This window comes from Cyanistes caeruleus, chromosome 3, assembly GCF_971803275.1.
Source record: "Cyanistes caeruleus chromosome 3, bCyaCae1.hap1.1, whole genome shotgun sequence".
NCBI lineage: Eukaryota > Metazoa > Chordata > Aves > Passeriformes > Paridae > Cyanistes > Cyanistes caeruleus.
Window position 1 is genome coordinate 52716861 of NC_141703.1, and position 12734 is coordinate 52729594.

Consider the following 12734-nt stretch of genomic DNA (forward strand, 5'->3'; position numbering starts at 1 on the left):
ACCAACAGCTCGTTAAAAATTATAAACATATTTACAGCACAACTGTTACTGTTATGACTCTGCAGTCTTAGTAAATTGTAAGGAGTTAAAGAGCACAGTGGCCTGTATCAAACATTGTCAAGGCCACAGAAGGAACCTCCCTTGCTTATTCCAGGCCTGGTGAAAGTGAGGGTGAAAAACCTACTCCAAAATTCTCTTTCCATTTAAGTACGAAAACAGCACTGAGTTATTCACCCTTATCAAGGTTATTCAGAAGCACACAGCTCAGGGCAACTGAGTTTTTCAGTGTACTTTTGGGTTAGTTTGTATTTAGATTTCACTTATTTTCCTTTTGATTTTGTGGGGTTTTTGTTGGTGGTGGTGGTTGTTTTGGGGTTTTTTATTGGTTTGTTTTTTTTGTTTGTTTGTGGGGGTTTTTTTGATTTTTGCTTTGTTTAATGTTTGGGTTTTGTGTTTTTGGGTTTTTTGTTGTTTTTGTTTTGTTCAGGGCTTGTTTGTTTGTTTGTTAGTTTTTTTGACACCTTAAAAGATACACTACCCAAAAGATTTTGAGAACTAGAACACTAATAGCCCAAAACTATTCATGACCTTCCTTTAAACTCATATAATGGCAACAAGAAAGCAATTACATGTCAAGTAAACTCTATTTCAAATTACACAAAGTATGGATATTCAAAATGGCTTAATAATTTCTAGTTTCTAATTTCTTGTATTAAGCTTAACTGTATTGGCAAAATATTCATATCAAAACACTTATGCTAATGAAAAAAATTAGTTCCAAGTCTTTAATTTTTATAGCATAATTGCTAAATGACAAAAAAATGTGGAATTCACATATAAGTCAGTTAAAGCATGAAGGACTCAATGGTTTTAAATTAGAGAATGATAGCAATAACACCTTTCATTTTTATAGTATCTTTCATCTCGGAATATCAAGAGGTCTAATAAGTATTACTGATTCCTTCATGCAGTAAACTTGCAGATAAGAAGTCACTATATTTAAAGGTATAAAAAATCTTTACATCAAATCAAAGGCAAATCAAATAAGTAAATGAGGTTTCCCCAATTTTGTTAGAGTAGTTCTTACATCAGAAGCCTGCAGAAAGTTCTCTGAAGTGTTATTGAAGTGACTAGGACCATAGCAACATGTGACACTGAGAATAGACTTTAATTGCAGGTTTAATTTTCAACAGTCACATGCAGAATGATTGCTTTATACACAAGAAAGAAATATGCTGCATACATAAGTCTAGTTAAACATTTGGTCCCAGGAAATTGTTAAATTTAGTTGGCTACAAAAAGCATTTATGATCTATTGCAGATATTTAAATCTGAATAGATTGCATTTAAAAGACAACATAACTCTACACTTGCATTGGGCTTGCCATGTATTATTCATATTTTTCATTCTTTTCCATTTGCAAGCACACTGTTAGCAACTTTCACATATTTACATGCAGCAGAACAATATCAAATTCACTTGCAACTCTTAAATGTCATCAGTGATCCTTCTGAAAGGAACAAAAGGGTAATTTGTATAAGGGGTAATATCTCCCTCGATGTTGTTTTATGACATGTCATGACCTAACTGAAAACCATAATTATCTTTATGGAATAGCTGTAATCTTTTGATTAATAGGCTTTCATGAGTTGAAACTGCCTGAAGTTTGGACTCACATTTAGATCTCTTTTTCAGAAAAATAAATCACTGATAATTCTACTGAGTCCAAAGGATGAAAATTAGTTTAAATTCAGCGTACTTAATATCGGAATAGATATAATCTTTCTTGAAATTTTTAAACAGCCTTCTTTCATTGTTTTTCTTTAAAAAGAAGTAAAATCTTGCAAGAAAAGAAGTTGTCTATTATCACTTGACTACAGAAACAACCTGAGCTTGCAAATTAAAGTATGAATGTTTATCAACAGATCTAAAGAATGGGTTACATATTGTTTCTTTGATTGGTGAAGTTATATACCAACAGGGCTTCTGATTTGCTTTGGCTTGCTTTTTTTGTCAGGAAGAGGTCACTAATAGATGCAGTCAGTGCATTCTGTACTTCATCTCTTGGCATGCAATCTCACTAGCTGAAGTGAAAAAAAAAGGCTAATGATTCTAGAAATCTTGAATTACTGTCATTCCACACTCTTCTCATTCTCCTAGAAATGGGAACTTAATCAAAGCTCTAATGACAAGTTCCAGACATGGTAATAAAAGCAATCTGAGTCATAGTGGAGATGTGTTGCCTTCAAACAAAAAATTTCAGATCCATTCTGCACAGCTTACCTCCTGGAAATCCCCTGCTGTAATCAGGGAAATATGCAGAGCCAGCTGTTAAGGAACAGTGCAGGCATCTATTAATTATATTCTTTCTTCTGTGGCTGCACTTGGAATTCTTCTAGTAGGCTGTGAAATTCTTATGTGCACAAAGCTTCTGTGTATAGAAAATACAAACAGCACACATGAACAGCAATAACATAGTTTCTTACACTTAGAATAAAGCAATACTTTATATAAAACAAAACATAGATAGTAATATATCGCATCACTTTTTGACAATTTGTTATTTCAGACTGAAGAAACTGTGTGTGGAATCAAGTCCTGGAACATTAAATAATGATCTTCTTGCAAAAGACATCCTTTTCTGTATTTCTTCTCAGCTAGATATTAATCTTATTTCAGCATTTTTTGGAGCTGAGTTAATCTGTAGAAGTTCAATAGCATATAAATCTCCTTCCAAATTTGCTACAATTGTGTCTTCTGATCTTAAAAGTAGTGGTGCTTTATCTAGTTAAAACATATGCCAAGGCATCAGTAATATGCAGTTACAACTGACCCATGCAACTGCACACACACACACACACACACATACCCACTCAAATTTCTCCCCAGAAACAATATCGAAAGTCCTGTTATTTTGTCATGTGATACATGCAAGAGTGACCTCAAACTTCTCTTTTGCCCCAGTAGTCTGTATCTTGTTTTCAAGGAAATGTCACGTTTCTTTTCTGCTTCACACTAAAGTGAATAGAGATATCTTTGGCGATTCAGTTTCCTAACATGCAGGAGTTGGAAAAAAATTCATGTGTTTTGACTTTCGGTATTTAAAATTAAAAGATAAATTATACCAGACTCAAATTAAAGAGTCTTTAACATGTTTGTTAATATTGTTTTCATTCTACTTTTATTCATATTGGTTTTCTCTACTTTTTCTGACTTGACTGAGAGTGCTGAAAAATTACAAAACACAGAGAAATAGTGAAAATAGTAAAATATAGACTATTTTCATAAAGTTTCTTCCTCATTTTTATGTCTACTTTGGTCTGATGACATCTATTTCATAATTAGATGTATAATTCTGAGAACTGAATGCAAGGAACAAATCATATTTTAAAGTCCAAATTTCATATTCCTTAATGCAGGCTTAAAATTTGCTTTCAAGAACATCCTGCCAATAAGATTATTCAATGAAATATTTACAGACATCTAGCACAAAGGGGATGCAAACTCAGCTTAAGCATACTTCCATCTCTTATTTAAGCAAGTACATAAAGACAGTTTTCGAGGTATTAAGCAAGCTGTACAAGACATTGACCTATATAATTCACAGAATGGTACCAGAGCAGGCTTCTGTCAGTGGCAGATAGACTTGTTAAACAGTCCATCACATCCTCAGCAAGTATATCAGTCTCAGTGTACAGTAGGAGTATCTGACAACAACAACCCTGTCATGCTAATTGCTAGACCAAATTTTATGTTAGTTTTATGTGGAGATAAATTATTCAGAGAAAATAACTTGGATCACCATGAGCTGGCAGTTTAGACTGCTTTAGGAAAGATAGTTACTGAAATTAATTTATGCTTTAAGAGTATGAACGGTCAGTCAAAAACGTGCACAATATAAGCTGTATTCAAATATTCATTTTTATTTTTTGGTAAAGCTTATGCATCAATTTCCATTTTATATTTGTATGTAAGAAAGGAGTCATGCAGAATCTGCTTTTAATATAGTCCCTAAAGAAATATAATTTAAAAAGACAATGTTGATATTTCATTTAGGCAATTTTCTCCTTATCTTTTTATACCATGTAGGTAGCTCAACAGCTAAACTGTCAGGATATTTTTTATATTGCTGGGACTATGATATGTCAATATATAAAATCTAAATAACTAATTGATTAAAGAAAGCAGACACTATTTTCTTCTAGAAAAGTTTAAGTACTTAAATGAGAGAATATAATTATTGATAATACAGATCAAGCAGACCAACTGTAATAAATTGTGATCCAAATATTCCCATTTATAGAAAATACTCTCTCTTATTTATACATTTTTAATGATAAACTAAGTTTTAACCAAAATCACAAATCTGTGATCAAAACCAGATCTGCATACAGTATGATTTTTTTATATTATGCTCAGTTAGATCTTCTGTACTTCACAATATCTGCTGCATCACTTGGAGCAGTTAGCTCTCACATTCTGAGCAAGGTTTCACCACATTGTATTCTGCCTCAGAAGGCAGCTCCCATGGTTCAGCTCAACTCTCAAAATTCAAGCACTCAGTCTGACTTGTAACATCCCCTCCTCAGGAATATCTGATAGTAGGAACAAAGAGATAAAGACTTCTCAGAAGTAAGCACAGTGTGATCACTGCCATTAAGAACACAAAAGATGGACATTGTTAATCTGGATATCATATCTGAGGGCTTCCTGTTGGAAACATTGAAGCTTGTTTTCTCCTTTAGAACACTATTTTCCCATAGATGGATTCCTGATACTGAAGGACATCTCTTTAACTTTCATTTTAAGTAACACATTTTTGGCTCCAACTTTTATCTCTGAGAGAGCCTTAGTAAGTGAACTGGTAGAATTTTATATAATTTTACTGTAAAAAAAAATATAACACAACCTCCTTACAAGGTTTAAGGAACACACTTTTTCCATCCACTTCTCTCTGATCTATCTATCTAATATTTCAGTTGTATACCTTAATTAGTACATCTTCAGTTTCAGCCTGTTTGGCTCTGAAACAACTTTCTAAATGTACATTGTTAGAAACATGAATATAATTTTGAAGAACCAGTCAAAATGCAGGCTTCCTTTTTTTTTAATTTATAGTTGACATTATTCTGCAACCATTATCTGATGGCCACAAACGTGGTAAGCAGAAAACCCTTCCTAATTCTGCAGGTACTTGGCAAACAGGTAGAGATATAAAATGTGCTACAGGCCCAGAGTTGTGCCTGGTTATGATTAGAATTGCCAAAGCTCTCTTCTGCTTATCACTACTTTACACAAAGTAATTTGTAGTCTATGTACTGACAAGTGTTTAACCAGTTTTTGACCACAGCTAACTCATGCTATAAGAGCTAATTATGCTCAGAGCACTAGTCACATAATTTTTTTCTTTAAAATCTCTGGTGGAATAATACCTGGTAATATATAGGGGCAGTAATACATATGTAGTAAATTTTTGTGCTCTATTTTGCATAACAGATTAGTGATTAGAGTTTATGTTCAAGTTGGAAAAATCCTAGGTTTTGTGTTCTCCTAAGTCTCTAAATACTTCCCCTGGATTCAAATCTTATTTTCTCCTTTCCCATGAGAAGAATTTAACCATCCATCTGGGAAAGAAGGAATGTATGTTCTCCACAATTGCTAAATCTATAGAATAACACAGACAGATATGAAATCCTTCAGAATCATATGGAAGATAGAAGAGGGGTCAAGACATAGTAACCATATAACTGAACTTCTAATTTGGGAACAAGAAGATCATTAAATCTGGTTTCTGCTTATGTGTTTCCCAATTCTTAATATACAAATAAAGTACAAATAGAAAGTCATTCTCTTTGATGAATGGTCCCATCACCATGTTAAGAGTCTAGAAACTTCTTATCTCTCTCATCCCATAAATCTTCAATTCTTAGCTGTAGTGTCAAAGCTCTGTCAGAAGAGCTGGGGAGAAATCTGCCTCCCTTTCCACTGGTTAAGTCACTCTCCTGGGAAATACAGGTTTGAACTGCCTCAGGCTGAGGAAGCCACAGAAATGAGATCTGTTACATCTTGAATGTGTGCTCTAGGCTATCATATGAAAGGTGGACAAGTCTAACACTTCCAGACATTTAAAAGGAGACAGAGGGGAGGGAAAAATCTAGTTTTCCGAAGAAAGATTGTCAGCCTAAAAGGAGAAAATTTCACCCTGTGAATTGCCATCTTAAATAATAAGTGAATTTTGGCCAGTGAAGAAAATGCCTGAGTTCCTTCTGCTATTTTCTATTGGGTAATTTATGTGTTTCCCTACTTACTGTGTTGAATAATGGAAATAATGTTTCCAAAGGTTGAATTTTTTCCCTAAAATGTACATGGAAGTTTAGCAGTTGATGAGAAATTATGGATTTTATTTTAGGAGATAAATGGTTGCACACAGATATGGCCCTCTCTCATTTCCCTAGCCTGGTTCTGAGACTAGTTTTTTACTTCCATGTGTATTTTCTCATCAGTATGAAGAATTAATAATGCAGCTCTAGGTCCACACTCAGTAGTGATCCACAAGAATATCTAATTAGCGCCTCTGTATAGAAATATTTAATTGGTTGCTACACAAAGAGAAATTATACCAAATGTAGTATTTACAAAAAATATTCAATACACAGTGGTTAGAAATCCCCTACTTCTGGCGTTCTCATTGTTTTAAATAAGATTTCTAGTGTTCTATGAAAAACTGGGCTGGTGGCAAAATGCTGAACAATGGCTCCAAAAATATTTGGAAACAGGACTACAGTCTAATTATTTGTCCTGGTGGTTTCATAGAGTTATAGAATCACAGAATGTTAAGAATTTGAAGGGACCTTAAAGATCATCTAATCTCAGCATCCCCTGCCATGGGCAGGGACATCTCCCACTAGACCAGGGTGCTTAATACCTCATTGAACCTTCCCCATGAACACTGGCATGGTTGGGATGTCCACAGCTTCCTCAGTTCCAGGGAATGACTACCTTCACAGTAAAGAATTCCATCCTAATATCTAACCTCTCTTTTTTTCCTCTTTCAGTTTGTATCCATTCTTCCTTTTTCTATGACTACAGTTCATGATAAAGGGTCCCTTTCTGTCTTCCTTGTAGGTCCCCTTCAGATACTGAAGTGTTTATATGAGATCTCCATGCAACCTTCTCAAGGCTGAATAGCTCCAGCTCCCTCAGCTTGTCTTCACAGAAGAAGTGATGCAACCTTCTAATAAACTTTTGGCCAGCCTCTGAACTTGCTCCATCAGTTACATGTCCTTATGCTGGGAGCAGAAGAACTGTATGCAGTATTCAAGGTAGCATCTCACAAGAGCACAGTAGAGGGGGAGAATCACCTCCTTCCACCTCGTGGCCACTCTCCTTATGACAGTCTGTGGGCTGTGAGCATAGAGTGCTGGCTTATCTTCATGTTTTCAACCATTACCTCCAAGTCCTTTTCCACAGGGCTGCTCTCAACCAATTCTCCTCCCAGCCTGTAGGCGTGCCTGGGACTGCTGTGATCCAGGTGTAGAACCTTGCACTTTGCTCTGCTGAACTTCAGAAGGTTGATGTGGGCCCATCTCTCACATGTGTCATGGCATCCCTTCCCTCCAGCATGTCAACTGCACCACAGGGGTTGCTGTCAGCAAAGTTGCTGAGGGTGCACTCAAACACACTGTCCATGCTGCCAACAAAGATCTTGAGCAGTATCAGCCCAAGTACCAAATTGTTATTCTGAACACCTTGAATTAATATTTTTTGACAGAGATAACTGATGTTTCAGTGAAGAAATACATCTGGTTATTTTTAACATAGAGACAAACTGTTAATCTGTGTAATTTCTATTAATTGCATGCTTGTATATTGTGGGCAGGACTGGGGAAGAAAGAAGCACCTCACTTCATTTCATGGTGTGAAATGCCAAAAGATGGGTGTTCTCTTTGTTAGGTGCAAATTTCAAAAGAAAATTTAGGGAGAAATGTATGATATTAAATATGATAGTATTGCAAACAGTGAAACTCTGATGGTCTCTGGGAAGTACACAGGCAACTTTATACAAGTACTATATTTATTATAGCACTACAGTAATGATGACAATTTGATGGATACAATTGTAGCAAACATTTCTGAAAGTCAATCTTTGCTCTGAATAGCTTATTGTTGAATTAATAATTATAAAAACACCAAACAAACAAAACCAACAAACAACATAAAAAAAGATGTTATTTACCTACTTCACTAAGAAAGCTTCAAATAAAACTAAACATTCTTTTTTATAGAAAAACCATGTTTGTTTCATAACCACCAATGAAAACAATTTTTTCTAAGTTTAATACAGAAATACATGCAAAGCCAAATTTTATGAGTCATGGATTTGAAGCATTAAGGACCTCTTTAAAGTCCTTAAAAAAAAGAAAGCTCTTTTCTAAATTGTTTAGTATCATAAGCATTGAGAAATTCTGCTTTTTCATAATTCCATGAAACAGTTCAAGTATGAGCAAATGTGTGAACATGAGCAGAATAAGATCAATCCTCATGAGCAGGATAGCAGTGACACAGCTGTGCCACTACACAGTACTAAAAATATATATGTCAAATAATTTGCACTTGGTCCTGAACACCTCCTTTATGTAAGAAAAATATATCTCAAAAAAGAATTAAGCATAGCTAATGGAAAAAAGAAATACATATAGCAATATAGCAAAGGAAATCTCTACACTAAAATAATAACCTATGATATTGCCTAGCTCTTGTCAAACAAGCCAACAATTCCTTTTACATTTTACACATCCATTTACAATGGCCACAGTTGATTAGAATTAAAGGCAGCCTGGCCAAAATGTGAATGGTACAGCTTTAGTTTGTCTACACCTCCACTCCAGCATGAAACGTTAGAGTGTTATGTGAGATAGCAGCCCTCACTTCATTTTGAAATGTCAAGAAAAAAAAATTGCTGAAAGATGATTTTTCAAGATTAAATATATTACTTTGATAAAAACAACTTCAGAACAACATGGGTTTTTAATATAAGTCTGTCTTGGGTGTTAGAAAAAACTAATCTGTAGGTATCATTCTCAGATAATTTCTTTTTCTCATTTTCACACACCTTTGTTCAAGATCAGTATATACCAAATGCTGGAGTTAATTGCTTAGGAAGTTGAGTACGAGGTAAAGACACCCCTCTATTCATGAAAATTTAAAAAAAGAAAAAAGTACAGAAGGCTGCCACTTCTACATCACTTAACATTACGCTTATTACAAGTATGAAGATATAATATTAAAATAAGGAAAAGGTCATATTTTTTTTTCCAAGTTAGTTGGTTAACATCAAGGAGTGCTAGCAGGGGACTGAGTCTCTGTAGATGTGGTCAACCAGTAAGGCAGAGGGAACACAAAACTACATGTCTGGCACAGTGATATCCCCTGGTCAGAAGCCATCAAACAGTAATAATGGCAATCAAGAGAGCAGCAGGAACTTAAATCAAACCCTACCAGCAACATGTATATGGTGATAACCCCTATGGATTCTTGCACAGATGTTTTCTGGCAAGTCATCAGAGGTGCCTTTCTACAGAGGCCACTAATATCTCCAAGTCTTTCACTCAGCTTGAAACATCCAACTGAACAGCAAAAATTTGTTAGAGCTATAAGCTCTACCAAAAGTAGGAGTAGATAGCCTAAAAAACTGTCAGTACTATAATTCTCACATATAACCCAAATGTTCACAAGCATTCATTCATCCAAACTCTTCTGCTTCATAAAATTTTATGCTATGCTTTCCTAACAAAGTAATTTTATATGTACCCCCACTGAAAACCAGAATTTTACCTTTATTTCTTTGGATTCTGCAATTTTTGCTCAGTTCTGAACAAGCAAATGTGGAACAAGTGAAGTTATCCAAAGTAAATAGGGGCTTGCAATTAGACTAAGTTCCTCATTTTCAATAAGTCTGTTGATTCCAGAAGAATATATTTTCTAATATTCCAAATGAGTAATATGAACCGGGCAGGGGTATATCCTGTCTTCAGATAGCTAGACATTACTTGATATTTGATACCTACATCTGAGCCTAGATTTCATTTATTGACAATAATGAGAAAGGTGCAGTTAGAGGCAGTAACACAATTAATTTCAAAATAGGCATATAAAATTACTCCTTTGAAATGAACCCTGGAGAATTATGTTTCTCTTCACAAATGATAAAGAGACCTTGGTTCATCTGCACTAATGATATGATCTGTATAGAAGGTTTATAAAATAATTTGTGGCAAATCATGCTCTAAATTTGGATTGTTTTATTTTCTCCCATTAGTAATATAACAAATTATCCTTCAATCTACAAAGAACCTACAAGAAAGATTGTCTTTGCTTGAAAGACAGGTGTCTGCTAGGGAAGGCAGGAGCTTCCCTTGGGATGAAAAATGTAAACCCCCTCCCTCCAAATTATAATTTTGAAATTAATCAGGCACAGATATGGGGATAGGAATAACATGATTTAGTAGCATGTATAACAAGGCAAACAACAATAACTACAGCAATAACAAGAACACAGAACCAGGGGCCCCGTGACAGCTTTCTCGGCTGAGATGGGATGGAGGAGAGGCTTTGCTTCACAAACCCCTCAGGCAGTCAGTCCCGGTGCTCCTGCAGGGCTCCGAGGAACACTCGGCTGGAACAGCAGGGATGAGCTGAGATCCTGGGCTGGTGGATGAGGTGGATCAGCAGGGACGAGCTGAGATCCTGGGCTGGTGGATGAGGTGTATCAGCAGGGATGAACTGAGATCCTGGGCTGGTGGCTGAGGTGTATCAGCAGGGATGAGCTGAGATCCTGGGCTGGTGGATGAGGTGTATCAGCAGGGATGAGCTGAGATCCTGGGCTGGTGGATGAGGTGTATCAGCAGGGATGAACTGAGATCCTGGGCTGGTGGCTGAGGTGTATCAGCAGAGGAATGAGCTGAGACCCTGGGCTGGTGGATGAGGTGTATCAGCAGAGGAATGAGCTGAGATCCTGGGCTGGTGGATGAGGTGTATCAGCAGAGGAATGAGATGAGATCCTGGGCTGGTGGCTGAGGTGTATCAGCAGCTCCATGGCGGTGCCTGGCACTGCCACACATCCCGGCAGGGCAGGGGGTGCGAGGCCACCAACAAAGAGGGAATCAGCAGCTCCGTCTGGGTGATGGTGAATTCCTTTCCCCAAGCAACAGCAGCTCCGAGTGTGTCCTGCTTGGAAGCCAAAGAAGCCAGCCAGCCTGCAACTACTCTGGCCCTCCCTTTTTACCTGCCCCCCTTCCCCCTGGGCCCAGCCAAACTCTTTTTCTCAAGCACCCACCAAGTACCAGCAGCTAGGTTTCCCACAACTAATGGGGAAAATTTTAGAGGTGAGAAGGAACAAAAGGAGGAACACCTAACTCCCAACAAAGATGGAGAAGGACCTTTTTATATGGTCAGGTAGTGACAGAACAAGGGGACATGCCTCCAAACTGGACAGAAGCAGGTTTACATCAGATATTAAGAAAAAATTCTTTACTGTGAAGTTGGTGAGGCAATGGCACATATTGCCCAGAGAATGGAATACCCCATCCCTGGAACTGTTCAAGGCCAGGTTTAATGGGGCTCTGAGCAACCTGATCTAGTGTAAAGTGTCCCTACCCTTGGGAGAGGGATTAGAATGATCTGTATGATCCCTTCCAACCCAAGCCATTCTATAATTTTATCAATCTTTCACACCTTCATTTTTCAGGTCATAAATTACCAGCTTGTGCTTTTCTGTCTTAAGGGAGTTGTTCTACTCCATTTTCTGATCACTTCCACACAATATTTATTTTGTTTCTTCAAGATTATTCAGAGTGAAAGACAAATTTACAGTTAAGTGTTCATTCATCCAAATGCAGAAATTTAACATAGTCAGCTGTTTGCTAGGTAATCACTCAGATCAGCCAATCTTAATTTAGTAAGATATTTTCCAAAATTTTATACTACTTTCTAGTTTCTAACCCATCTACTAATCTTTACCACAAAAAAACAGCCACTACACAAATTAGTCTGAACTGAATGCTAATCTCTGCTGTTATGGAGACAAATACCTTAGGATTTCATGATTATTATCTCTACAGTTTCCTCCCTGTACAAAATAGCACTGCTACAGGGAAGGTAAGAGATGCTTTCTAGCTTCTCTCTACTGTACTTCTTTCAAGAACAGAGGAAAAACAGATATCTGTCACAAAGCATTATTTGGCTGTTTGAAAATATCAGAGGGTCTTGTCAGTTTGCATTTAGGGGAATCCAAAGTTCTTTTGGACTTTAAAAAGTAGAAGTTAGGAATGTGTCAGCATTTTAAGAGTTTTTATTCCAATTTTGTTTCCTGTAAGAAACAAAGATTTAAAATTGTACTGCACTGTCCACAAGCAGAGCATAAAACAAACCCAGCAGACTAGTTCTTCATTACAAATCTAACTGTGATTTCTGTAATCATTTGTGGTAAACAGTGTACTAAAAAAAATCAGAAATTAGATATGCCACATCTCTTTTTTACACAATTATGAGTAAATTGGCATCCAATACACTGATATTATTTACTTGAACTGTGATAATGCCCAACATAAATGATCATGTTATTACAATTTAAACTATATACACAATTCATGCAGTATATTTTAAAAGTATTGAAATTCCCTAACTTAGAGCGTTAATCATAACTAAATAGAAAATTATCAACAAATCAACTGTT